Source organism: Mus pahari, chromosome 16 (genome assembly GCF_900095145.1).
Source record: "Mus pahari chromosome 16, PAHARI_EIJ_v1.1, whole genome shotgun sequence".
NCBI lineage: Eukaryota > Metazoa > Chordata > Mammalia > Rodentia > Muridae > Mus > Mus pahari.
In genome coordinates this window covers 1,360,650-1,384,846 of record NC_034605.1, presented here as the reverse complement: position 1 = coordinate 1,384,846, position 24,197 = coordinate 1,360,650, and the positions used below count along the sequence as shown (strand labels likewise).

Genomic DNA, 24,197 nt, shown 5'->3' with positions numbered 1-24,197 from the left:
CAGCCCAGGTTGCTGGGCTCAAGAAAGATTTAAGTAGCCCAGAAAAAAAAAAAAAAAAAAAAGATAAAGTTGAATAAAACGAGATAGGGCTGGTTCTATGGATCTAAAAAGATATCATTTGTAAAAGCTGAAGACTTGAGAAAGAGCTGGTGACACAAAGCAAAGAATTAAATGATATGGAGACCGCAACACTCAAGAACATGGGCAATTTGCACGGAGAATTCCCACAGGTGTGGCTATGACTTGGCCCAAGCAGTAAATGCACAGACTCTGTAGGGAAGATTTACAGCACAGCATACTTTACAGGGATAGGGATATTTCAAACAAGGAACCAAAGGACACTGAGAAGTCCTCAAGGTGTGCTCAAAGCAGGGCAGGCAGGGAAATGGATGATCTCCCAGCCGGTCTCATTGCAACAAGAGGACATTCGCTCATAAAAGAACTCAGAACAGTTCAGTTCCTGTTTCTGTCTTCTCATTAAGAAAGGACGAGGAATGACTTGATGTAAAGAAATGCAATAAGCTAGCCACACCACTGTCCCCAAGGTTGAGTCCCAGATGATTAAGTTAAACATTTTAAAAGCCAGGTGTGAGGCCTCATGCCTTTAACCTCGGCCTTTGGGAGGCTAAGGTAGGAGGGTGGGGGAATTCTAGGACAGTATGCTCTACAATGTGAAACCCTGCTATAAACAAAGTAACAACTGCAGAGAGATGAAAACAAAACTTAGGTATCAGATTGTTTCTTAAGTCTCTCTCTAAGCACAAAAGCAAGGAGCCAAATTATGATCTGATTACTTTTTACATTCTAAAAACCAGTTTCATTCCACAAAAAGGTAAGTTAAATGTGGGTGGGGCTGAAGAGATAGCTGATCAGTTTAAGATCTCTGTTGCTCTTGAAAAGTTCCAGGGTTTGAGACCAGAGGTGGCTTTCAACCACCTAGAAAGTCAGTGTCAGGGGGTCTGGTGCCCCCTTCTGATCTCTGTGGGAAGCAGGCAACCATAAGGCACACAGACATACATGTAGGCAAAATACTCATACACGTAAAAAGAAAAAAGAAATAAAAGCGATTGAATAGGTAAGAATGAGAGCTTAGCATTCTCAAGATAAAATCCATTAGTTAGCAGATCGTTACAGCTTAATGAAAAGGCCACTAACACTCCCCGTGACATAAAAGGAGAACAGCAAGGCTGAAAGGTTTGTCTCCTCCGACTCCTTTGTCCCTTTTCTAGAAATGTATTGGAATAAGAGAAATGGAGTTGAGGGGTCGTAGGCAACAATGTTTACCATGGTGGGAGTTCACTAAGTGCTTATGGTACATTTAGCATGGGCTAGGTATATCATTTACTCCATAACTGACAAATGCAATGTTGTCCCTATGCTTAAGAGAAGGAGATGCCAAATTAACAGGCAATTACAGAGCACCCACCACGACAAAGGGGTGGGGGAGGGGGGAGATGTTTTGGGGTGAGGTGAGGGGACAGTGCTAGCTCTCTTATGCAATGTGCCTGGCAAAAGCAACCTAAGGAAGGGCGCATTTGGGCTCAGGGTTTGAGGTACACTCCATCCCAACAAGGAAGGCATGGCTGCAGGAGTGACTCCCCGGTGCCTGGAGTACAGGAGCTCGCTCACAACTTGACAGGTCAGGGCATGAGAGCAAAGGATTCTGGTACTTAGCTGCTTTTTTATTATTTTTTTTTCTCCTTTTACTGAGTCCAGGACCCTAGCCATGAGATGGTGGCCCAATGGTCAAGTGAGTTTTGTCTCTCAGTTCAACCTCTCTGGAAAGACATCCAGAAATATACCTGATTCCCAATTCAGTCAAGCAGACGAGGAAGATTAGCCAACTCAGAGAGCCTAATTCACATCTAGTGAATTTGATCAGTAACCTGGTGGCCAGATTATGATTTGATTGCATTAAAAATATGATTTGGAGCCCGGCAGTGATGGGACATGCCTTTAATCCCAGTACTTGGGAGGCAGAGTCAGGCGGATTTCTGAGTTCGAGACCAGCCTGGTCTACAGAGTGAGTTCCAGGACTGCCAGGGCTACACAGAGAAACCCTGTCTCAACAACAACAACAACAACAACTCTCTCTCTCTCTCTCTCTATATATATATATATATATATAATATATATATATATATATTATATATATATGTGTGTGTGTGTGTGTGTGTGTGTGTGTGTGTGTGTGAATGATTTAGTGTTGGGGTTGGTGTAGGGACAGAGATGAGATAGGGTTAGGGGATGGTGTTGGGGTTGTGATTGTGGTTAGGGTAACATTCTGGTTGCAATTGTTCTAGGGGTGCAGGAGTCAGTAGTAGGCACAGAACCAGAATTCTGGCAGAGGCCGCATGGTGTTAGGGAGCCTAGAATGGAAGTGAATATGGAACACTATGGAAACATCTGTCCTGCATGGAGCTGGAGGGTGAGGGTAGCTAAGGGGAGAGCAGCGGGAGGTACAGCCAGGAGTGGAGGATGTAAGGATGGCTAAAGTACTCAAAAAACTGCAATAAGACAGTATCTCCAAATCAAGTTTGTCTTACGGGGCGTAGAAGCGAGGAGAGTCTGGGAAGGGGCGGGATTCAACTCGCAAACACTTGAGGCCCAGCCTCTGATCACAAAGATGCACTTGGAAAAGGGTAAAGTGATACTAAACCATACTGCCTGCCTTCATCCGTGTGTTTCTCCTCAGCAATCCGTAGAGAAACACAGGAGGCAGGCTCGTCAAATGTGAAGATACCAAAGAGGCCCGGGAGGTAGCTTTAGAATGTAGAAGTTGGGATTCATGCGGGGTTTTTTGGTTCGTGTTTTGGTTTTGCTTGTTTGTTTGTTTGTTTGTTTGGGAGATTTTGTTGTTGGTTGTGTTATTTGTTTTATTTTTGTTTTTGCTTGTTTTTTTTTTTTCCTGTTTTGGGGCCAAAAGCAGTACATCTGGAATAAGAAAATTAGAAGGCATTTTGCACTCCTCTATAGCCAAAGCATTTCTTGAATCTGTGTCTAATTCTAGGTTTGATATTTTATTAAAGAAAAAAAGAAAGAACAGAAAAAAAAGAAATTTGGGGCAGTCTAAGAAAGGGTAACAGACCCCGAGGCTGACCCTTCCGAGGGCTGTTGGGAACTTATGTATACAAAGCCTCAGTGTCACAGGCTCTAGGCAGGGTGACCGTGTAAACTACCATATTCCTATGCTGTATTCCCGCATGCACAGGGAGCCTCTGTCCACTGTGGGCAGAAAACTTGCAGGAGAGCTGTCCTGAGCACAGAAGGGAAGACTCCTAATCTGATATGCAGAAAGAGAAAGGGGAACTGTTTCCTTGGTAGGCAAAACATACAATCAGTGGGTAGAAGTCCCAGAAGATACATTCAAATTCATTAAAGGACAACTCGATAAACAGACATCATTGTTCAAAATGGAATGGGTTATGCTGTAGTTACAAGTGACCAGGAGGGACAGAGGCAGGGGGGTTGTAGAATGGCCTGCTAAGCCCAGGGAAGGTGACACAGAAGAGCTCTGAGCCACCCTCGCTCCTCTCTGATAAGCTGTGATGGACAAGAGGTGAGCATTTGTGCACAGGCATGAGCAAGAATTTCAAGAAAATGTGTTCATTTTAATAGGTGATATATGAATCCATTTTCCTGTAATAATGGTACATCCAGTTGGCTGAGGCATAGCATTGATTTTCTGTGCAAGAAGGCTTTCAGAAAATGGGATACCAAACTAACAAGCATGAGCACACATTTTCCTTTTTCCTGTGTAATGATGTGGGGACTTAGCAGAGTGCTGGCCTAACATATATGACCACAGTACTGCATCCACTGGCCATGGTGGTACGTGCTTGCAACCCTGGCCCCGGAAGAGTGGACACAGACTAATCAGAAGTGGAAGCCCGTTACAGTGAGTTCAAGGTTAGCCCAGGCTACTTAAGACCCTATCTCACAAAATAAAAAATAAAATAATGTGACTGGGAGTATGGCTAGGGAGTAGAACACCTGTTTAGCATGCAAAGAGCCCTTAGTTAGTCTACAGAACCAAAAGTGAATGAATGGATGAATGAATGAACAAACAAAACAAATAAAAATTTTAAAAACTGTTTCATTGTGGCTGGAGAGATGGCTCAGTGGTTAAGAGCACTGACTGCTTTTCTGGAGTTCCTGAGTTCAATTCCCAGTAACCACATGGTGGCTCAAGCATCTGTAATGGAATCTGATGCCCTCCTCTTCTGGTGTGTCTGAAGACACGGACAGTGTACTCATATAAATAAAATAAATCATTTTTAAAAAAGCTGTTTCATTGTTTTGCTTATGTGTTGAACAAGTATTGCTGATGTCTGAGTGTAGTAGTCCTGTGTTTAATAGTCAAAATTCCTAATGGCATCTTTTTGGTCATAGGACTGTACTTCAATATCTAAGCCAATCATTCATTTTTTTGTTTACACTTAAACTTATATTGGCTATGTTGTTATTTCAGTTTTATTGTACTGTATTATTTACAACTGTGGATCTCATAAAACAACAGGTTTTCATGGTTATATTGTAAATATTTTATTGACATTTAGATGACAGTATGTGTGTGCCTGTAATAAAATTAACTGCCATTATAGATAGGCACTCAGTACATATTTTTGCATAACAGTTATAAATATATTTAAACTGTATATCTTTTTATGTTGATTCAATGGCAATTGGCAGAAGAGGATTTATAGGATGGAGCCTGCATTCATTGATTTAGGTTTGAATTTCCCTTTTCTAAGGAAATGGATCCTTAAACTCAGGTTTGAGAATATATGTATTCTCTGCAGCCCACATGCCCACATGATTTCATGTTAAGATCTGCATATAAAACACCTCTCACAAGCCCCTGTCGGTGGGTTGTAGAGCCTTTAGGGAGTGAGACCTAGCTAGAGGAAGTGGCTCACTGATGGCTATAGCCTTGTCCACGTCCCCCTGAGCTTTCTGTTTCTTGGTCCACACAAAGAGAAAAAGCCATCTGTGTCATAGACATTACCGGGCTGCCATGATAGACTGCACTTCCTTCAGCTGTCCATGCCAGATATCCCATGACACCAGTGAGAACAGTATCTAACAGTGAACGTTAGCATCGGCTGCCATTCATGGCTGGTGGCACAGCTTGCAGCATGGGCTTGGAGATGCTTTTCTTCCTGAAACGGTCTTCTTTATATACTATACCCACCACTGCCCGACTCAAGGTCGGCGGGAAACAAGATTCTAGAACATCTGTAAGCTTTGTAAATTCCGCACGTGGGGCCTTAGTGGCTCTTAAATGCGTAGAGGGAAAAAAATATATCAAGGGTTTGCCATGAGCCACCAGGCCACCTGCGCTCGAAGAACCCACTCTAGAGGCAGGCATATGACACCTCAGCCAGTCCTATCTCAGGAGGCTCCATGCAGGGCATCCGAGAGTTTGGGGGTGAAGCACGCTACCTGCATTGCATGGGTAACTTGAGCAATACTTAACTTTGGGTTAAGTTCCCAGTATATCCAAGTCCAGAAGTTAGAAAGCTAGCCCCCACGACATTAATAAAAAGTACAAGGAGAATTTGGGAAGGCATGGTGCTTACATCAAAAGGAGTTTTGACAGCTACTCTGACATCTGTACAGGCAGTCCATCTGGACCAGAGCCTGCCGCTTGGGTGTTTACATAACTGAGTTCTTTGGAACGGATTCTACTAGAATGCCATTGGCAGGGGCTTCTTGCTTTCACTGAGCTGCGCTGGCAGATTTCCTCCTCATTCATCTTCAGGGTGGTTTCCTTGCTGGCCGCCTGCCCTGTGTAGCACCCTACACCAGACCTGCTTCTGGGCTCCTGATTGTGTCTCAGCAGCTCTAGAGAGATGAAAGTTCCAGAGATAACCATCCCACTGTTACTCACAGTCATTTAGCAGTGGGGATAATGAATCAGGCTGGGAGGGAGAGAGAGAGAGAAAGAGAGAGAGAGACAGACAGACAGACAGACAGACAGACCCATTCTCACTCCAAGGTCTACAGTCTCCAGTTGGGACTGCAGTTACTGGAAATAGAGCAATGGCTCCATCAAACGGGAGTGCTTAACCTGTGCAGGATGCATAGCATTAGGGTACAGTTGCAGAAATAAAGACGTTATATTGTATCTGTTATTCAAATCAAAAATTCTAATTGGACACTGAACAGTTTCTAAAAGCTTCCTGCAGGAGGTAATTATGATGCTGATGAGTTGTAGAAAAAGAGGCTGAGAGTTACCCTACTGTTTGGGCTCTTTCTGTGCGAGGAGAGACAGAAGATGGGGTTCCCCCCAGATCAGAGCTGTTTAATTTATGACAAGGTTTCTGATCTTTTGCCGCGCTGTGATTTAAAAGAGTTTGCCATGCATGCCACTCAAAGGGCTTGGGTATCCAAACCCTGTGTTCTTGAAAACGACCTGGAAAAGAGGCTGGAATTTGTCAGTGCTATCAGGAGGGCCAGAATTTCAGCCAGGACAAACATGGGTGGCAGGATAGCGACTTCAGCTTCACATATCTCCTAGTGCCTAGCACAGAACTTAAAACACAAAAGATTCTCAACTAAGATGACAGATTAAGGGGAACAGCCAGTAGGGTGAGAGGAAACAAGAGAAGGTAATAAAGAAAAAGAGAAAATTTAAAAATTAGATTAGAAATAGGAAGCCGATTTCCCAGCCCCCGCTCTGTGTGTGTTCATGTGTGCATGTGTGTATATGTGTGTGTGTGTGTGTGTGTGTGTGTGTGTATGTGTGTGGGTTATACATGCACATGCCATGAAGCATTCATGGATGGCCCGGGGGCATCTTGCGTGACTTATGTTTTCCTTCCACTGCATGGACTCCAGGGTCAAGCCCAGCTTGCCAGGCTCAGAAGCAAGCCCCTCTACCCACTGAGCAATCTCCCTGGCCCAGAGGCTGCAGCTCTTGATGGGTGATGGTTTCATGGGCACAGATACACGCCAAACTTTCCACAAAGAGTTCAAATTCAGCCTGTACCTCACGGTGCGACCTTGTCTCTGAGAAAAAAAGATGATGTGCCCAAGCATCCAACAGTATAGTTTACATTTGTACATTAAATTTGCACAATAGAAGTCAATGATATGTCAGAAGATCCAGAAGACTTGGGAGTTAAGAGATAGGGCTTTTGCATGCCAAAAAAAGAAGAAAAGAAGAAAAGAAGAAGAAGAAGGAGGAGGAGGAGGAGAAGGAGGAGAAGGAGGAGAAGGAGGAGGAGGAGAAGGAGAAGAAGAGGAAAATTAACTTGCTTTTCAAATAATATACTTTCCCCCAAACACAGTCACATTCAGGAGACTTGAGCTATTGAGTTAAGTAGTGTGGACCCCTTTCTTCTTCTTCTTCTTCTGTTTTTTTTTTTTTTATTATTATTTTCTTTATTTACATTTCAAATGCTATCCCGAAAGTTTCCTATACCCCTCCCCCCACCTCTGCTCCCCTACCCACCCACTCCCACTACTTGGCCCAGGCCTTGCCTTGACCCCTTTCTTCTTTAGACAAGATTTTTTCATGTAGCCCAAAGCAGCTTGTAACGTTTTAATGTAGCCCAGTCTGGCCTTGAAACTCATGATCTCCCTGGCTTTACTTTCCAAATACAGATGTGTACCACCTGAAGCTTTAACATTGTCTAAACATGGATAAATCCCAGATAGCATAAAAATCACACATAATACTACTCCCTCAGCATGTCCATTCTGTTAAATGACATAAGCATTGCAGATCCTAAGTGGTACCTGGGGTCTGGGGTCTTCCTGTACCAAGTCTTTCCTCGAAGATATGGGCAACTCCATCATCCACATCTGGTTTTTGCTCCCAAATCTTGGACTCGCTTTTATCTTCAAATCCCACGGGTAGCCTGCTGGAAAACCCCGTGTTGCCCAGTGGTGATGCCACCCAGAGCCTGGGCCTTCTGCATGTTGAACTTTGCCTCCCTCATTTGGTTTCTGTAACAGCCATCTGGCTGCACACTTGCATTCACTTCCACCCCTGCAGTCTTATCCTAGAAATACCCAAACCATTCCCATGCAGCCTCTTGGTGGGACAGGGGTCCCCCCAGCCCCGTTCTGCCTTGCTTCGCAGTGCAGGTCCTTTCCACGCCCATGTGACCTCCACTGTCCATCTGTTCTCCTCTGCCACACTCGGTCTCTTGCTGTTCCCTGAGGTTACACTTCTGCCTCCATCTATTCCGGGGCCTCACCAGGCTAGGGAAGAGCTCTACCACTTTCCAGCCCTGACTCTTTGTATTAACTGCAATGTAAGGATGTGGAAGTTGGCTCAGTCAGTAAAACACTTGCCATGCAAATCCAGAACCCAAGTTTGAGTCCCTGGCATCCGTGTAACAGTCCTCAGAGGCAGCGATGTGCCCATTGGGTGTTCGGCCTAGCCAAACTGATGAACTCTAGGTTCAGTAAGAGATGGGAAATCACGACAGAGGAAGACACTTGATGTTGACCTCAGGTGTCCATGCAAACATGCACACGCATGCAATGCACAGCCCCTCCCAACACACACAGTGTGTGCACATCCACATATCCACATATGGACACTACACAGAAGATGAAATAAAATGATGCTCTCTTCATATTTCCATCCCACTGCTTTATTCATCTCCATGGCAGTTTCCACCCTCAACATCCTAGTAATTTATTCATTTATTATGTTTATGGCTTGCCTCTTCTTCAGCTACAAGCTCCTCTAGGACAAGTGCGTTCTTACTGACACCCTACTGAAATGCGTTGGGTCTGTGTTGGGTCTCCATATGCATGTGCTTACATGTGCACATGCATCTGTATATGTATACACACACACACCTGTACACACACACACATCTGTATGCCACAAAAAGCTGTGACTTAGAGGATCAGGAGGTACTACTGAAAGCTCCAACCAAAGAATGAACGGTATGTTTCAGCCACAGGATTAAGTCCAAGGTCAGAGGAAAGGCTGTGTGTGTGTGTGTGTGTGTGTGTGTGTGTGTGTAAGACAATGGAAGAAAGGAAGTTTAAGAAATAATAAGCTGCCGGAGTGTGTGAAGGGCCTTTTGTTTTATGCTGAGGAGCTTGGTCTACAGGGAACGCAGATGAGGAAGGGGACAAGGAACAGAGGAGAGGGTGTGTGCTCGAGTGTTTATGAGTGGAGCTGGGGCTGGAGAGTGGTGAATGGATGGATTTTATAATATGGTTTTATAATGACTCAGGAGAGGGGAGATCCTGAGACAAGATTATGAGAGCAGACACCTTGCTTGAGGAGACTGACGAATGGTAGACGTGGTTTTGGAAACAGTAAGCATAAGAAGCTCAATGCAGGGGGAGCTGAGGTGAGGCTATGCAACTGAGAGGAAGTGAGGAGGCAGACTGGTGAGTCAGCCCTCACAGGACAATGATTTTAAAACCTCAGGAGGAAGAGGAAAAGGAGTGATTAGAAAACCACAGGTGGCGCTCCCAGTAACAAAGAGAAAGGCAGCAGAGATCTTTTGAACTCTGGGACATCATCTGAGGGTTCAGGAAAAGAACATGGAGAAATGAACAGGACCGAGAAGCAGCCATGACGAAGCTGGTGTGACAGACAGATGACCCCACATAACAGGATCAGAGGAGAAGGCAGGAGACACTGGCCTGGCAGTTGGCATCTTCACCTTCCAGCTAACCCTGCAGACCACAGGACTTCATCCCATCTTTCCTATAAACATGCACTAGCATGCAGCCATTCTCCTCTCAGGATAAAATCCAAGACATCGCATGTAAAGCCTGCAGCTCAGAATCTTCCCGCTGAGTTTTGCTCCTCCCCTTGGAGTGTGGTCATTTCTATTGGTGAGACAAAAAGACTCTAGCTACACAAGAAACAAAGGACTGTGTTTTGGGTATTATTCTCTGAATCGTTGGCTATCTTTCCAAGTTAGAAGATGTAGAACTCAGCATTAAAATAGTTTGGAATCTCTATTGACTAAGCTACAGCCTTGGGAATGGGAAGGGACACAAACCAAATGGTTTCGGACTACAAAAGCCATGTTTTCCACAATAAAGAAAGGAAGGAACCACACACAAATACCAGCTTATAATTTCTCTGTGAAATAACAGACATGTTCCACCCTGTCTAGGCAAAAAGATAGCCATAGGTTGTCCCTCAAATATAGCCTAGTCTTGGAAGCAAGCAGATAGAATGTCCTATAAATACTTTCTGTTTATGCATATGTTTAACACTTTAGTCTATGCATCTAGTTAGCCCATCACCAGAAAGGCTGGCGTTGCTCGTTGATTCGTTTTACTTACTGGCCAAGTGTGCAGATCATGTAGTTAAGTACTGGGTAAGTTGGCATATTAATTCCTCGTTTGTCAGGGATACTATCCTGAGATCTTCAGTGTGATTGGGTGATTGGGGCAGCTTGGGGGTGGGGCTCCAAAACTGCATCCTGCATTTTCAGGCTGTAGTACGGTTTCTACTATTAATGCAGTCCATTCATTATTAATGGTTTATTCACTAACTGTTCAAGTGCCTGTTTGTTTATTTATTTGTTTGCTTATTATGAATTTGGGTACACTTGTGCTATGTGGGGGTCAGGGGACAACTTGGGGGAGTCAATTCTCTTCTTCTACCACATTTGGGTCCTGAGGATCAAACTCTGGTCTTTGGACATGAAGGACCCTCCCTCACCTGCTGATTCACCTGAAGCCCATGACTGGAGTTTTCCCTTTCGGTGCTAAGTAGCGGCTAACACTACCAGACAATATGATCTTCATCACTCTCAATTTTACTCTACTCTAGAAGGCCTGTGAGCTTTCTGATCATTTTTGAGAACAGGAGAATTTTAGAAAGGTAAGGGGTGGGCTGGGCGTGGTGGCGCACACCTTTAATCCCAGCACTTGGGAGGCAGAGGCAGGTGGATTTCTGAGTTCAAGGCCAGCCTGGTTTACAGAGTGAGTTCCAGGACACCCAGGGCACAGAAAAACCCGGTAAAAAAAAAAAAAAAAAAAAAAAAAAAAAAAAAAAAAAAAAAAAACAAAAAAGAAAGAAAGAAAGAAAGAAAGAAAGAAAGAAAGAAAGAAAGAAAGAAAGGTAGTAAGGGGCTGCAACCCACCAGCACAAAGCCCAAATCATCTTTCCTCTCTTGCTTCCTTCTTCCTTTATTTTAATGCCTCTTAATGTACTGAGACCCAGACACAGCCTCGGGCTCTCTCATTATCTCCTGGTTATTCCCATTACATCACTGGGCACCCCCATTCCCATTAACTACATTTTTTTTTTTAAATAAACCTTTCCCTGTTCCCAGTAATGATGATGGCTAGGGTCATGTGTTTTCCTGCACGAGCTCTTTCTGAAAGGCTGGGGTGACTTTTACAAATATGTCAGCTAATGTTTTTCCCCATTGTCCTCCTTTCAATGATATGTCAGCACTATAAGGGAAAATATATGACTTATTTTATGTCTACATTTCGTCTTAGACCCTAACATGTTCTAAATCTCTGTAGAGTTAGTATTGTTGATCCTTCCAATGTCAGGGCAGCAGATCAGAGACAAAATTTCTTATTTAAAAAAATTAACATTCTATCTATCTATCTATCTATCTATCTATCTATCTATCTATCTATCATCTATCTACCTATCTATCTACTCCTCCATCTATTTATCCATCCATCCATCCATTCATCCATGCATGTGGGGAGGGCCACACACTCTGCTATGTCTTGTATGTGAAGGTCAGCAGTCTCCTGGAAGCTGGTGCTCTCTTCCAGTTTGCGCCCCAGAGATGGAGCTCAGGCAATCACGATTGGTGGCAAGCACCTTTACCCACTTATCCATCTCACGGACCCCTCATGTCTTTGGCTAAACATCTTGCATACCTTTTGCACCTCAGGTGCTTCGTGGCTATTCTCGAATGCGAGCCTCTGAATGTGACTTTGCTTACTGAAGCTAAGAGAGATTTAGGAGCTCACTACAGGTCTTACAGTCAGAAGGTGGAAGAACTGGCTAGATAACAAACCCAGAGAAGATGCCACAGTGTACACTGTGTTTGTCACACTCTGATGCATCATGTAAATACCTGCCACAAGGCAGGGATATTTGCCTTGGTCCAGTAGGCAAGGCTCCTCAATGTGAACATCTCCTCGTTGATAAAAATGATCTCTATAGTTCTTTCATTGCTATAATGCTCTCTTGCCAAAATGTTCAATGGTTCAATCACATGCAGATATATTGTGCTGGCTGCCCTAAGCTCTGGGTGCACCCTGAGGCCCTCACAGTCATAGCTGTGGGCTCTTAACATTGTCTGTCACCTTCTGCGCATGTCTCCACACTCTTGCCAAGTCTTGCAGGCTACATCTGTGCCACTGGTCACTCTATAGTTCTTCTGTTACCAAACACTCAACGGACCCAATAAAAGGGGATTGAGAAGGCAGAACACTGCCTCACATTGTGCTCAGCTCTGAGTCTGCTTCGTGTCCTCACCACCTCCCCCTTCTCTGCTTTCTCTCTCTGAGCAACACAGAAATAAATATTGGATATTTACTGGGGGTTAGTCAGAGGCAGCCAGGAAGTGGGCATACTAGCCCCGAGTTACCCAGCTTTTGTAGGTGTGTCACTCAGATCCAGATGGCTCTGCACTATTTGGGTCCCTAGTTTGGATTTGTCACTTTACAGGCATGTGGGGAGAGCGTTAATTGTGCGTTTTACGATTATGAATGGCACAGCCTGGAGAAACTCCCATTCTGATTTCCATTTGCCACCATACAGCATCAATCTAACTCCCCATTACACACCTTTTTTTTTTTTTTTTTTTCATGCATTCCTCATTCAGTAGGGACAAAGAAAGGCAAGGACATCGATAGATCAGGCAAATTCTGGTGGAAATGATGGGGAGCAGGCATGAGGTTACAGGGGAAATGCTAGCTGATTCAAGGGGGGAAATTATTGCTGTGGCTCTTGCCTGTAAGCCTAGCACTTGGGAAGCTGAGACAGGGGGGTTATGAGTTTGAGGTCAGTGCAGGCTACATAGCAGGTCCAGGGCCAATCTGGGCTACAGAATGAGACCCTGTTCCAAAGCAAAAACCCATTGTTTGAAGCTTAGTATACTGCATCATAATAATGACTCCTGGTCATGACGTCAGGTCTCTCATGAAGCCTCTGTAGATCAATGTTGGAGCATGGTTTCATGCTCTGCTTGTTCAAGGATCTCTAAAGTTCCCAGCAGCAGCAGTGGGTCACATGTACTAAATGTTAAATGGACAAAAGTATGCACGAGAGGCCAGTCCTGTTTGGTTATGGGCCTGAGTTCAAGTCCCAGAGCCTGCATTTTAAAAAACCAAAAAACCTGGCAAGACTACATGCCCTTGTATTCCCAGGGCCGGAAGGACAGAGACATGGAAGGAGCCCTGAGGCTCACTGGCCAGGTCACCTAAAGATTCAAGAACACTAAGATGCATCGTATCCAAAAGAAAGTGAATGGACCCAGAGGGATGGTGAGAGGATGTCTTCTGGCCCACACATGCGCACATGCGCATGTACCGGTGCCCACACCTACTCTCCCTCCCGAGTATGCAAGAACCATGCACTGGCAAATACATACGAAAACAGGCACAAGAAGGAACATGCAGATGTGTTCAGAGTTAAAGCCAGAGGCTATGGTATACCTGCCAATGCTTCTGACTGTGGACAACAAATTTTTGCTCCTGTTATATCATGAGCATCTGGAATACCACTTTCAACAAAAATCCAGAAAATGCTGCCGAGGAGAGAAATGACACTTTCCTCCAGCGAGATCCTATGCTCAATGGGTCTGAAATAGAGTCAGCTTCCATGCCTTCAGGGAGATTACACGTACAGTTCAAACTGAGACCACCAGCCCATCTGGTGTTTTTTGTTGCTGGATTATTTTGGTGGTAATAAGACCATTGACTGATCCAGGTAATTCAGGACCCATAACCCTGTGACCCATCATCAACTGTAGCTTGTATCCTTAAGCAGGAATTTCTATTTTCAAGGTAAGGATTTCTTCGGAGAATGTGGTACCCAGTTTCTTCCAGTACCCTTAAGAATCAAAAAGACATACAGCCACTGGCATCTAGAATAAGCATCATGGAATTTGATAACCACTGAACATCAGTTCTGCTCATTTTCTGTAAAAGATGACCTATATTGTTAGGTCTAGAACAATGTTTCTGGTAGTGGACCTGGCTCCCTTTAAGAGTAGGCTTGTAAAAGATGGATATGCTCAGCCTAGGGATGGAGAAAGGGGTGGCCAAGGAGAGAGTTCTCGAATTCAGTTGCTGGAAAGACTGTTGTGACAAGCTGTGTTCTCATTGATTCTGTCCAAACAAGCAATGGAGCCACCTGGCCTTTCTGTGGAGTACTGATGCTGCAGCCCACTGCTCTCAGAGACACTGCACCAGTTCTTAATTGGTATTCTGGGGAAGACAAAACCAGAAGTGGACAGCATTCTCAGTGTGCTTTCTTCTAACTGGGGCTAGAATGAATGCTGGAGTAACACTCAAATCTCTCCCTTCCCCAGGAAGCTGGATTTTAGGAGCCCCTTTCTCCGGGTTCCCCAGGACTCTACGCTGTTTCCCAGGGTAGAGAAGTTTCTAGAGCTCTCTACAGTTGGTTCCTCCCCCTCGTTGTTCTTGCTGCAGGCCTCTCTTTACAGAGATGTCCAGAATCTCCTTTTGTTCTTTTTTATTATACCTCTAGAGAGCAGCGCACAGCACAGGACCAGACATGAGCAAGGTAGAGATGGATGGATCCTGGAGGGGAACCTGAGGGATATCACAGGCAATACAGGCCCGCGTTGTCTATGAGCCTGGCAAGGTAGGGAAGTCAGTCCCTCTTTTTCGTTCAGTACAAGCAGAATAGTTTCTAGGATATAGGCTGAATAGGCCCTTCTATAAGGCCCCAGAAGTCATCTCCAGTTGAGATGCTAGGATAGTTCTCAAGGAGACATAAAGCGGGGGTTTCTGGCACAAGTTTTGCTAGCATATCTGAGAGAAAGGACTGAAGAATGAGGAAACGAAAGGATTATTCGGGGCTAGTGGTGAACGCCTACAATCCCTGCTACTCTGGTAGCTGAGGCAGGAGGACCACAAGTTCGAGGTCTGCCTGTCTGTCTTAAACAGAGGGTTTAAAGCAGCTCCAGCAACTTGGTAAGACCTTGCTTCTAGATAAAAAAGTTAAAGGGGCTAGGATTCTGGAGCTAAGTTCCCTAGAATCCCTAGGAGTGTGTGATCTAGCATGCAAGATGTCTGGGTTTAATGCCTAATACTAAAGGGAGGAAGGGGGAGGGGGAGAGGGACAGAAAGAGACAGAGAGACTTAAAAAGCTAGTGATGAACCCAGACTTTCTGATGCTGTGTACAGCATGTTTTAAAATAACTTCCTAAGCTAGCTAACTGTTAACAGTTCAACCTACAAAACTAGAATTTTCTCTAGAACAAAGCTGTTGTGCTGTAGTCTTTAAAGTGTAAATTCCTGATCTCAGGCACCCAGTGAGTATTAGTTTAAATGCAATAAGGGTAAGTGTACAGTTGTAAATGATAAGAGTGTGATTTGCAGGGGGGGGGGATATATGAGAAAAGAGGTCATTAGCATAAACAATGCGAGCACAAGTTCAGCAATTAGAAAGCTAAATTAGTCTCGGTCCTTGGGGCGGTCTAACCTCCAGCCCACAATTACTTAAAGACAAAAGTCACCCAGCCCAGCCCCTTAATAGACTTCTTGAAAGTTTCTGGTCTTCTACTTCCTATCGCAGAACAATGGCAATGGCAACGTTTCTCTCCCTCAGACCAAGGTTGACTCAGAGAATTCTCCTCAACAGCACTTGCCTACCTACCATTCTGCGTGCTTTCCCAAAGCTCCAGGACCCAGACAATGCCTCATCTCTTATCTTGGCCTTGGGCTCTAACTTTGCTGGGACAATTAAATCACTACTGTACACATCTGGTATACAAATCTCATGGATTAAGAAACCAGAAACTTGCTGAACCTCAAGGGGACTCAGTTTCCCCAATGGCAAAATCATACTAATGGCACTAGCCACCTGCTGGGCTACCAGGGGACTTGTCAACACTGTCTAAAATTACTGAGGCCCAGGGCCATAAAAAGAAGTCTTATTAAGCAAATTAGTTCAGGACAAAAACCAAAAGAATAGAGCAACAGTGGTGACAGCTCATCGTTGGTTCAAACAAAAGAGAGTGGAGAATTTCACCAATCCTCGTGTCTATTAAAACTATTCTCCCATAATCCAAGAAGAGCTTAACTTAAAAATAAATAAACATAATATTATCTCTACTCACATTAGCCCTCACTTCTTGGCAACTTCTCTAGAGGCAACTTTATGTTCCTTGACTAGACCCTACAGCGTCATTTCAAACCATGTCCAAATATTACCTCCAATTAAAGTAAATGGAAGCGGCTTTGTGATGTCTAAGCATGAAATGTGGTCCAATCTAATCGCCATAGGACTATTATTCCTGTTGTGCTTTGGAAAACTTGGCTGGCAATAGAATGGATCACTCAGTCTACAGAAGACAGTGTACGAGTTAGCCTGTCTCCTGAAACTGGAGGCTGGGAGTAACAAGTTAACACTTAAGAGAATTAAAACCAGATTTTCTGCTGATCCGAGACGCTGATTTTTAGGGGCCAAAAGCTATGAATGAGTTTAGTGCGATTTAAAGACCAGAAACAACAAACAATGAAATGTTCTCCAGGTCCCAGCACTCTGTTGCATGTTTTGATGCAGGCATGCATATCCTAGTTCATGAAGTCTAAGGGATGCAGATTTGCAGCCAGCTCTAAAGGTACTTTCCCCAGAGCCTGTGGTGGCTGCCTTTCATGAACTCTGCAGTTTGTCCTGGGTTTTTTTGACTGGTGCTTTCCCACACATCAATCAAAAGGTTTGGGGAACGGCTGAGGCTAAACCCGTGCTGAGATGGGGTAGAGGCAGTGGAACCATCCTGCAGTTAAAACGCAGCCATCAATCCAAAACTGAACAGGGACCATCCTATATTTAGAAATGTGCCTGTCTAGGTTTTCTGAGCATCCCTCTCATCAGATTCGGGGAGGATTCCAACTGAAAGGAGCCAGGAGCGGCAGAGGCGGCCTCTGTTGGGATGTTCCATTCATAGGGGAGGCAGCGCCTGGTCCATTCATGGCAGGGTCAGGGAGTCCTTTCCAGGCATTGGAGCTCAGCGCTCAGCAAGCTACGCTTCCCAGGGAGCTGGCACCGCTGCATCATTCAAAATGAGGATGTCTATTAAGGAGCCACGGTTAGAGCTATTATTAGAACAGCCATCCCTTGGAAATTTAGCAAAATTTGTCTGAATTGACTGAGCAGTTACTCTGCTAATAAGCAAGGGACCAGGGAAAGGCAGTGAGTTATTGGTTACACACAGGCAGCCCCACGCCTTTCAAAGAGCCGTGCTGGAGAGACCTTCCTAAAACCTAATGTGCACCAACATCTGGGCAGCTGCCTGCAGTACAAACGCACCTCATTTAGCCATTTTTTTTTTTTAAGAAGCGGGTACTAATGGGGGTTCCCTCCTCTTCTCCCCTCACCAGTTCCCATTTTCTCTGCATCAAACTCTGCAGCCATCTGGAAAGGAAAAGCCGGTTCCTCTCATCAGGCTCCCGCAGCTGAGGCTGCTCGGCCTCCGGCCACCTTGTGAAGAGCCTTCTCTGGCACCCAAAGAACCGGACACTTCCACACGGGGGGCTGGGGTTTAAAAACCCAACCAGCTAAGCCTATGGAAACCTTTTCTTCCTCCATGTGAAATTCGGAGTGTGGGTTGTGATGCCAAAGGAACGTGTGTGTGTGTGTGTGTGTGTGTGTGTGTGTGTGTGTGTGTGTGTGTGTGTGTGTAGGGGGAAGGGCTGGTAGAAGGTAGCATCGTATTTGCCCCACGTGGGGCTTGCATTTTAAAAATGTAACAGACGCGAAATGAAAGCCCCTAAGCCCCCAGAAAAGAAGTGGCAGGTTCCTGCTGCCCAGCCCAGCCCCGGAAAATGGGTTCAGAAGTACAGCATCATCAATCGCCCCCCTGCCACCGCGACCGGGAAACAAAGACACGTTACCTTTTATTTTTTGTGCTCTTCTAAAGGAGCCGAGGAACTTCGTTTTCTAAGAGGCTAGTCCACGGAAACCAGCTCCCCATTCGTCCCGGGCACAGGCCCTTGGCCTACCAGGCGGCCTGGGGAGCCCGGCGCCGCCTCCGCCTCCTCCGCGGCGCCCACAGCCGCCCCGCCGGTGCTGGCGCGCCCGTCCCCGTCCCCGCCCCCGCCGCCACCCCAGTCCCCGCCGCGCCCGCCACGGGGCTCCGTCAGCCCATCGCCCGCTCGCGCCGCTGCTCACGCCGAGCCTGGCCCAGCGCCAGGGCGCACGGCCACCAGCCCGCCCCTTTCCCGCGCGGAGACCCGCTGCCCGCGGCGCCCGCTCCTCCGCATGGTGCCGCGCACCGGAGCCTGGCGGGGTGGCCGCTCGATCGCTTGCGAAGCAGGGATTGAGCGCGCGCCCGCTGGAGGGGCCTCCTTTCGCCACTGAATCCCAGGACAACAATGAAATCTCCTGCCTCCCTAGCGCCCAATCCAGCCAAGGACACCCCAAGTCACCCCACTGAGCCGCCTCTGGCTTCTTTCCCAGTGCTTCTAGCCGCACCCGCGAGCTACGCAAAGTTAGCTCGGAGACCAGAGAGGTTGCGCTCCTCTGAAGCGCTTAAGGAGATGCTAAGGAGGATGCCTGTGATCCGGAGGACTCCCCTTTTCGTTACTAGACACCCAAACCCACCCAGCCCCAGCCCATGCCGCGAGCCCCTCTCCTACCCTGCGAGCCAAAGAATGCAGATCCGATGGCTGGAGGCGCAGCTCTCCCCCCTCGATCTAGTCCAATTGTCTTGAATGTTAATCTCCCCTTAACTCCTGGAGAATGGAGGTTGCTATAAGATAACCCAGTCATAGGGCTATTGTCAAGGATTCGCTATGTCCCTAGGAGAGGGAGACTTCCATTGCAAGAGACCTGGGAGAGGCAAAGGAACCAGCCGTGCTCCCTTTCAAAAACAGGCAAGAAAAGAACTCACAAGAACAATAACTCAGTTCACACTGTGTGTTTACATGTTTACTGCCCCATGAGCTCAAATTGCTTTAGACGCATTTTCCCTCCACGAATTGTCAAAACACGGTTGATAAAATAAAATAAAAGTAGCGGGCACAAGCATCCACTTAGCAAAAGAATACTTGTCTCAATCTCTGTTCAAAACCTGGCCATCTCTTTGGTTCTCAAAATGCATCCATCAACCCTCCAGGTCAGGGGTGAGGTTTCATCTTACCCAAGCAAAAGCGAGTCACCTCACCACCATGATTGCCAGGCTACCCCGGCAGTGAAGACTCACCAACTTTTATCAAGAAAACAAATCCTTGCATCTGTGTGGAGGGTGACATCTAGGCATTGTTGGGGCTAGGCAAAAGCTCTATCTCTGAGCCACAGGCTCCAGCTCACATCCAATTCTCTCTTCCTCCTTCCAGATTCTCTTTCTCTGTCAGTTCAGAGGTCTCACACCCAACAGGAGAGCAACACTTGGCAAGGACTGATGGGTGAGTGTTTGAGGATCCTCACTAAGGGCCACCAGTCTCATTTCAGGCTGATACGATCAAGGAGGAATGTGAAACTGGGTTTGAATCAGATTTTTGCTCTGGAAAGAAATGGTTCTAATCTAATACAAAGCCCAGTTCTTTCACAATGAGACTGAGGCCCCTTTCCTCCTGCTGGTACTGTCAGAAGCAGTTTTATTTCTTGGCACACACACACATAACACACACTTTATTTCTTATAATTCAGGGGACTGAATCACACATGCTAGGGGAAATACTGAGTTGCAAGCAAGCAGGCCATTTCTAGTTCCAGCCTGTTTTGACTGCAAAGCTGAGCTGATGCTCAGGCCTGTAACATTTCTCTTCCACACTCTCTTCAGGTCCTTAGCTGAGACCCCTGCTGCTCTGTCACCTTGGCTGTTGAAATTGCAATGCCATGGAAAGTCCCATCCACGTGTAAATCCCCTTCCAGGTTTGCTCCTGGACAGGGGTGGCCTTACAATCACCCCCAAGCCTCAAGCAGGGACAGGGGATTCCCCTCTCCTTTCTTCTTACCTTACCTTCATGGATCGATCACCTAGCCTGAAGTAATGAATTCCACTCAGAAGTTCCTAGAGAGTGGCTTGGGGAGGTGGCTCAGCTGGTAAGGTGCTGATCATGTAAGCATGCAGCTCTGAGTCTGGGATCTAGTTTAAAACCTGAGTTCAGATTCCCAGTGAGAAGAAAGCCAGGCGGTGGTGCAGTGAGTGCACAGTTGTGAAAAAAAAAAAAAAATGTGGTGAAGAATGATTGAGGAAGACTCCTGAAGTTGCCTTTGGTCCTTGCAGACAGACAGATGGACAAATACACACACACACACACACACACACACACACACAGACACGGTTGGGGGGCATAGGGGGAGGGGGAGGGAGAGGGAGAGGGAGAGGGAGAGGGAGAGAATGACCTCCAACTGTGGCTAACAAGCAATGAGTAATCACTGACTGTAGACATTGTAAAGAGCCAAGCATGCATCCCCTGCTTTTTAAACATTAGCCACACGAGCTGGAGCAGTTCTTCCAAAAGTCAGATTGGATTCTATAACTTCTCTGCATCTTTCCAGGCTCCTACTCATAAACACTATGCTTATTCAGGGGAGTCTGGGAATCAGACCCTTTGGAAGCATCAATCCTCACTTCTGGTTGTCTGATCCTACCAGGGTCCCAGCCACCCCTCTATCCACACCTTTATAACCATCTCCTGGGTCCCCCTCTATCCACGCCTTCATAACCATCTCCCGGGTCCCCATACATACCAGGTGCTCATTTAACCCCTTGTTACCCAGCAGCCAAGACAGTAGAAGCTACTTGGGTTATATCACTGCTCTGTTAGAGGCTGCGGTGGCTCCTCATTGCCTCCCACCATCCTGTGGGCCCTTGTCACATTTATCTTCACTGTCTCCTTTCTGCACTGGGACCGCTCTGAGCTTTCCTTCATTTTCCTGTCCCCTGCCACAATCCAGGCCTATTCTACGTACTGTGTAGCTAGATCCTTGTTCTCATTCAGATTGGGTTCCACACACTGAGTGCGGCCTCTTCTGGGTTCCATATATGGAGCGTAGCCTCTTCTGGAACTCTTCACACCCACATCCTGCTTCCCGCTTAGCACTTGTGGGATCCCAGAGTGTGCCTCAGTTGAAACGTATTTCTTCAGTACAATCCGAAACGTTGCTCACTTGTGAGTGAAATGTGTACAAGTGCACATTAGTTAGGTAGATAGCTTATGTCAGAGAACCATAGCTGGACTAGGAGATCACAGTAAGACACAGCCAACCAACCAAAAGCCTCAGAGATCTATCCTGATAAAACACAAGCCATTCTGCCACTGAGGCCGAAGAACGCAGCTACACAGCAGAACAGCCTCTCCCACCCCCACGACCCATGCTAGCATCTTCTGGAATCTTACCGTTAGACCCAGCTATATATACTTTACCTATCTACCTACCCTTTAAGGCTTAACTTGTGGTTCTTGTGTTCAGACACTACATAACATTCGTTTTTTAATCTGGCCACACCGGGCCACCTCTGTAATCTCAGTGCTTGGGAGGCTGAGGAAAGAGAATCACAAGTTCAAATCCAGCCTCGCTACATAGTAAGTTAACCTTGTGTCGTGGTTTAAATAGGTGTGGCTGCAATAGACTCGTGTTTTGAATGCTTGGCCCATGGGGAATGACACTATTAGGTGGTTTGGTTTGGTTGGAGTAGGTGTGGGCTTGTTGGAGGAAGGGTGATACTGTGGGAGTGGGCTTTAAGGTCACTAGGTTTTGCCCAGTGCAGATGGTGGTTTCTCTTGGCTGCCAGCAGAAGACAGTTCCCTTATGACTGCCTTCAAATCAAGACATAGAGTTCTCAACCCCTCCAACACCATGTCTGTCTGTATGCTGTCTTGCTTCTTGCTATGATAAAAATGGACTGAACCTCTGTACTGTAAGCCAGCCTCAATTAAAAGTTGTCCTTTATAAGACTTATCTTGGTCATGTTGTACCTTCACAGCAATGAAACCCTAAGATACCTTGTCTCAAACAAACAAATAGTCCTGACAGTAAGATCTATATCTGGCCTTACAGGGACAAATATTAGTATTTCCCAAACCATGTAACTCATAATAATATCAGAGTGGAGCTCAGTGATGAAGTGTGCTTGTAGCTCTAGACTCTAGCTGGATCTATAACACAGGAGAAAATAGTCAGGTGTCATGATGGCTCACTGCCCTCCATCCCAGCTCCTGGGAGACTGCAGCAGCTACAAGGCAAGCCTAGCCAATGAAGTGAGATGCCCCACCTCCCAATTAACTAACTAACTAACTAACTAACTAACTAACTAACTAACTAAACCAATGAAGGGCAGAGGGTTGGGGGGAAGGAGATGTTCATTTTCATATGTGGAGGTTTGAATAAGAATGTCCCCCATTGGATCAAATATTTGAATGCCTAGTTATCAGGAAGTGGCATTATTTGATAAGGATCAGGATGTGTGGCCTTGTTGGATGAAGTGTCACTGGGGGTTGGGCTTTGCGGTTTGAAGAAGCCCATATCATCTCTCTCTCTCCCCTCTCCCCTCTCCCCTCTCCCCTCTCCCCTCTCCTCTCTCCCCTCTCCCCTTGGCCTAAAAATTAGCTCTCAGCTACTGCTCCAATGCCATGCATGCCACCATGTCCCCTGCCATGATGATAATGGACCAGGACTCAATCAAGGCCCCAAATGAAACGTTTTCTTTCCTAGAGCTGCCTTGGCCATGGCTCTTCATCGCATCACCAGACAAAGCTGATGACCTGAGTTCAGGTCCCTGGAACCCACGTAAAAAGTCGTACGTGGCAACGACAGTTGTCTGTCGTCCAGAATGCCTACAGCAAGATGGGAAGCAGAGACCAGAGAACTGGTACTCTGACCACAGACCAGCACAGACCAGTACAGACCAGTGCTCCACACAGCAAGAAGCGGTAAGAGAGACACGACCTCAAATCAGGGTGAAAGGGGAGGATCAATCCTCCAAAACTGTCGCCATCTGACCCCCACATGATGCCATTGACCATGCCCCCTGCCTCTTCCCATTGAAGTTAGTAACTGCTGTTAGAGCTGAAGAAGGTAGTTGTAGTCTACCTAGACCAGTGCTAAGAACTGCTCATCATCACAAGATTCCTGTAAGTGGGAGACGAGTTCATTCCTATTCTGAGATGCAGAGTGAGAGTCTTAAAGCATTAAGGATCTTGCTTGGTGTCTTTGTTCTAGAGTCGCCTTTTAGAGACTTGGAGCTCTTACTGTTGTTCCATGTTGCAGTCCCCTCTAAATGTACTTGAATGTGCTATCAGAGGCAGTGGGTGTGGCCACAGATTTCTCCTCTTTGCATTGCAAAGTGTGGGCTAACTAAGATAGGAGGCGGTGATGGCTTTGGGAGACTCTCTACATATCTGCCCCCGTGGCTGTTCTCCCACTGGCTCCCCAGCCTGCAATGCTTGGGGGATAACCTTCAGTTTTATATTCTCCATTCCTAACAAACATACTTTCATATTTCTACCATGCTGTGAGGACGGAGAGAAAGCTCTCAGGAGCAGGGTAAAGCGCTGGGCAGGTTTCAAATGAACCCTGTCTTATTTTCATACCCAGTCCTTGTTTCTCCTCAATTCAAAAGCAATGAGGAGGCAATAAGTCATAAGTCACTTGTATAAAACATTAAGAAATCCACCTTGGTGTTGGAGAGATGCCTCAGTGGTTAAGAGTGCTGACTGCTCTTTTGGAGGACCCAGGTTTAATTCCCAGCAACCATATGGCAGCTCACAACCGTCTATAACTCCAGCTCCAGGGGATCCTACACTGTCACACAGATATAACTGCAAGCAAAACCAATGCACATAAAATAAAAAGAAATAAATGAATCATTAAAGAAAGAATTCTATCTCCTCTCATAGCCTGGGATAAAGTACTTAGAATTCTGGTCCCTGGTGTGCATAAGACATAATCATCCAACAGCTGTGTTTTATTTCACTAGTTTATAAAATGATGGTGTAATTTTATAATAGTGAAGTTTTTATATGTGTGTGTATGGTGCATGTGTACATATTTGTGTGTGTGTGTATGTGTGTGTGTG

At 46.0% G+C, this 24,197-nt stretch overlaps 1 protein-coding gene across 4 annotated transcripts in view; it reads right to left on the bottom strand.

Moving 5' to 3' along the window:
* Positions 1 to 24,197, bottom strand: part of Frmd4a (FERM domain containing 4A) — a 307,939-nt gene that overhangs the window by 192,492 nt on the left and 91,250 nt on the right. The window contains exon 1 of one of the 4 annotated variants that reach the window (XM_021215327.2): positions 18,067 to 18,258. The exons of 2 other annotated variants lie outside the window; for them this stretch is intronic. The gene's annotated coding sequence lies outside the window, so the exon portion shown is untranslated. Of the gene's footprint in view, positions 1 to 18,066; positions 18,259 to 24,197 lie in introns of those variants that run through there. One more of the 4 variants, XM_029547335.1, reaches the window with a different exon arrangement.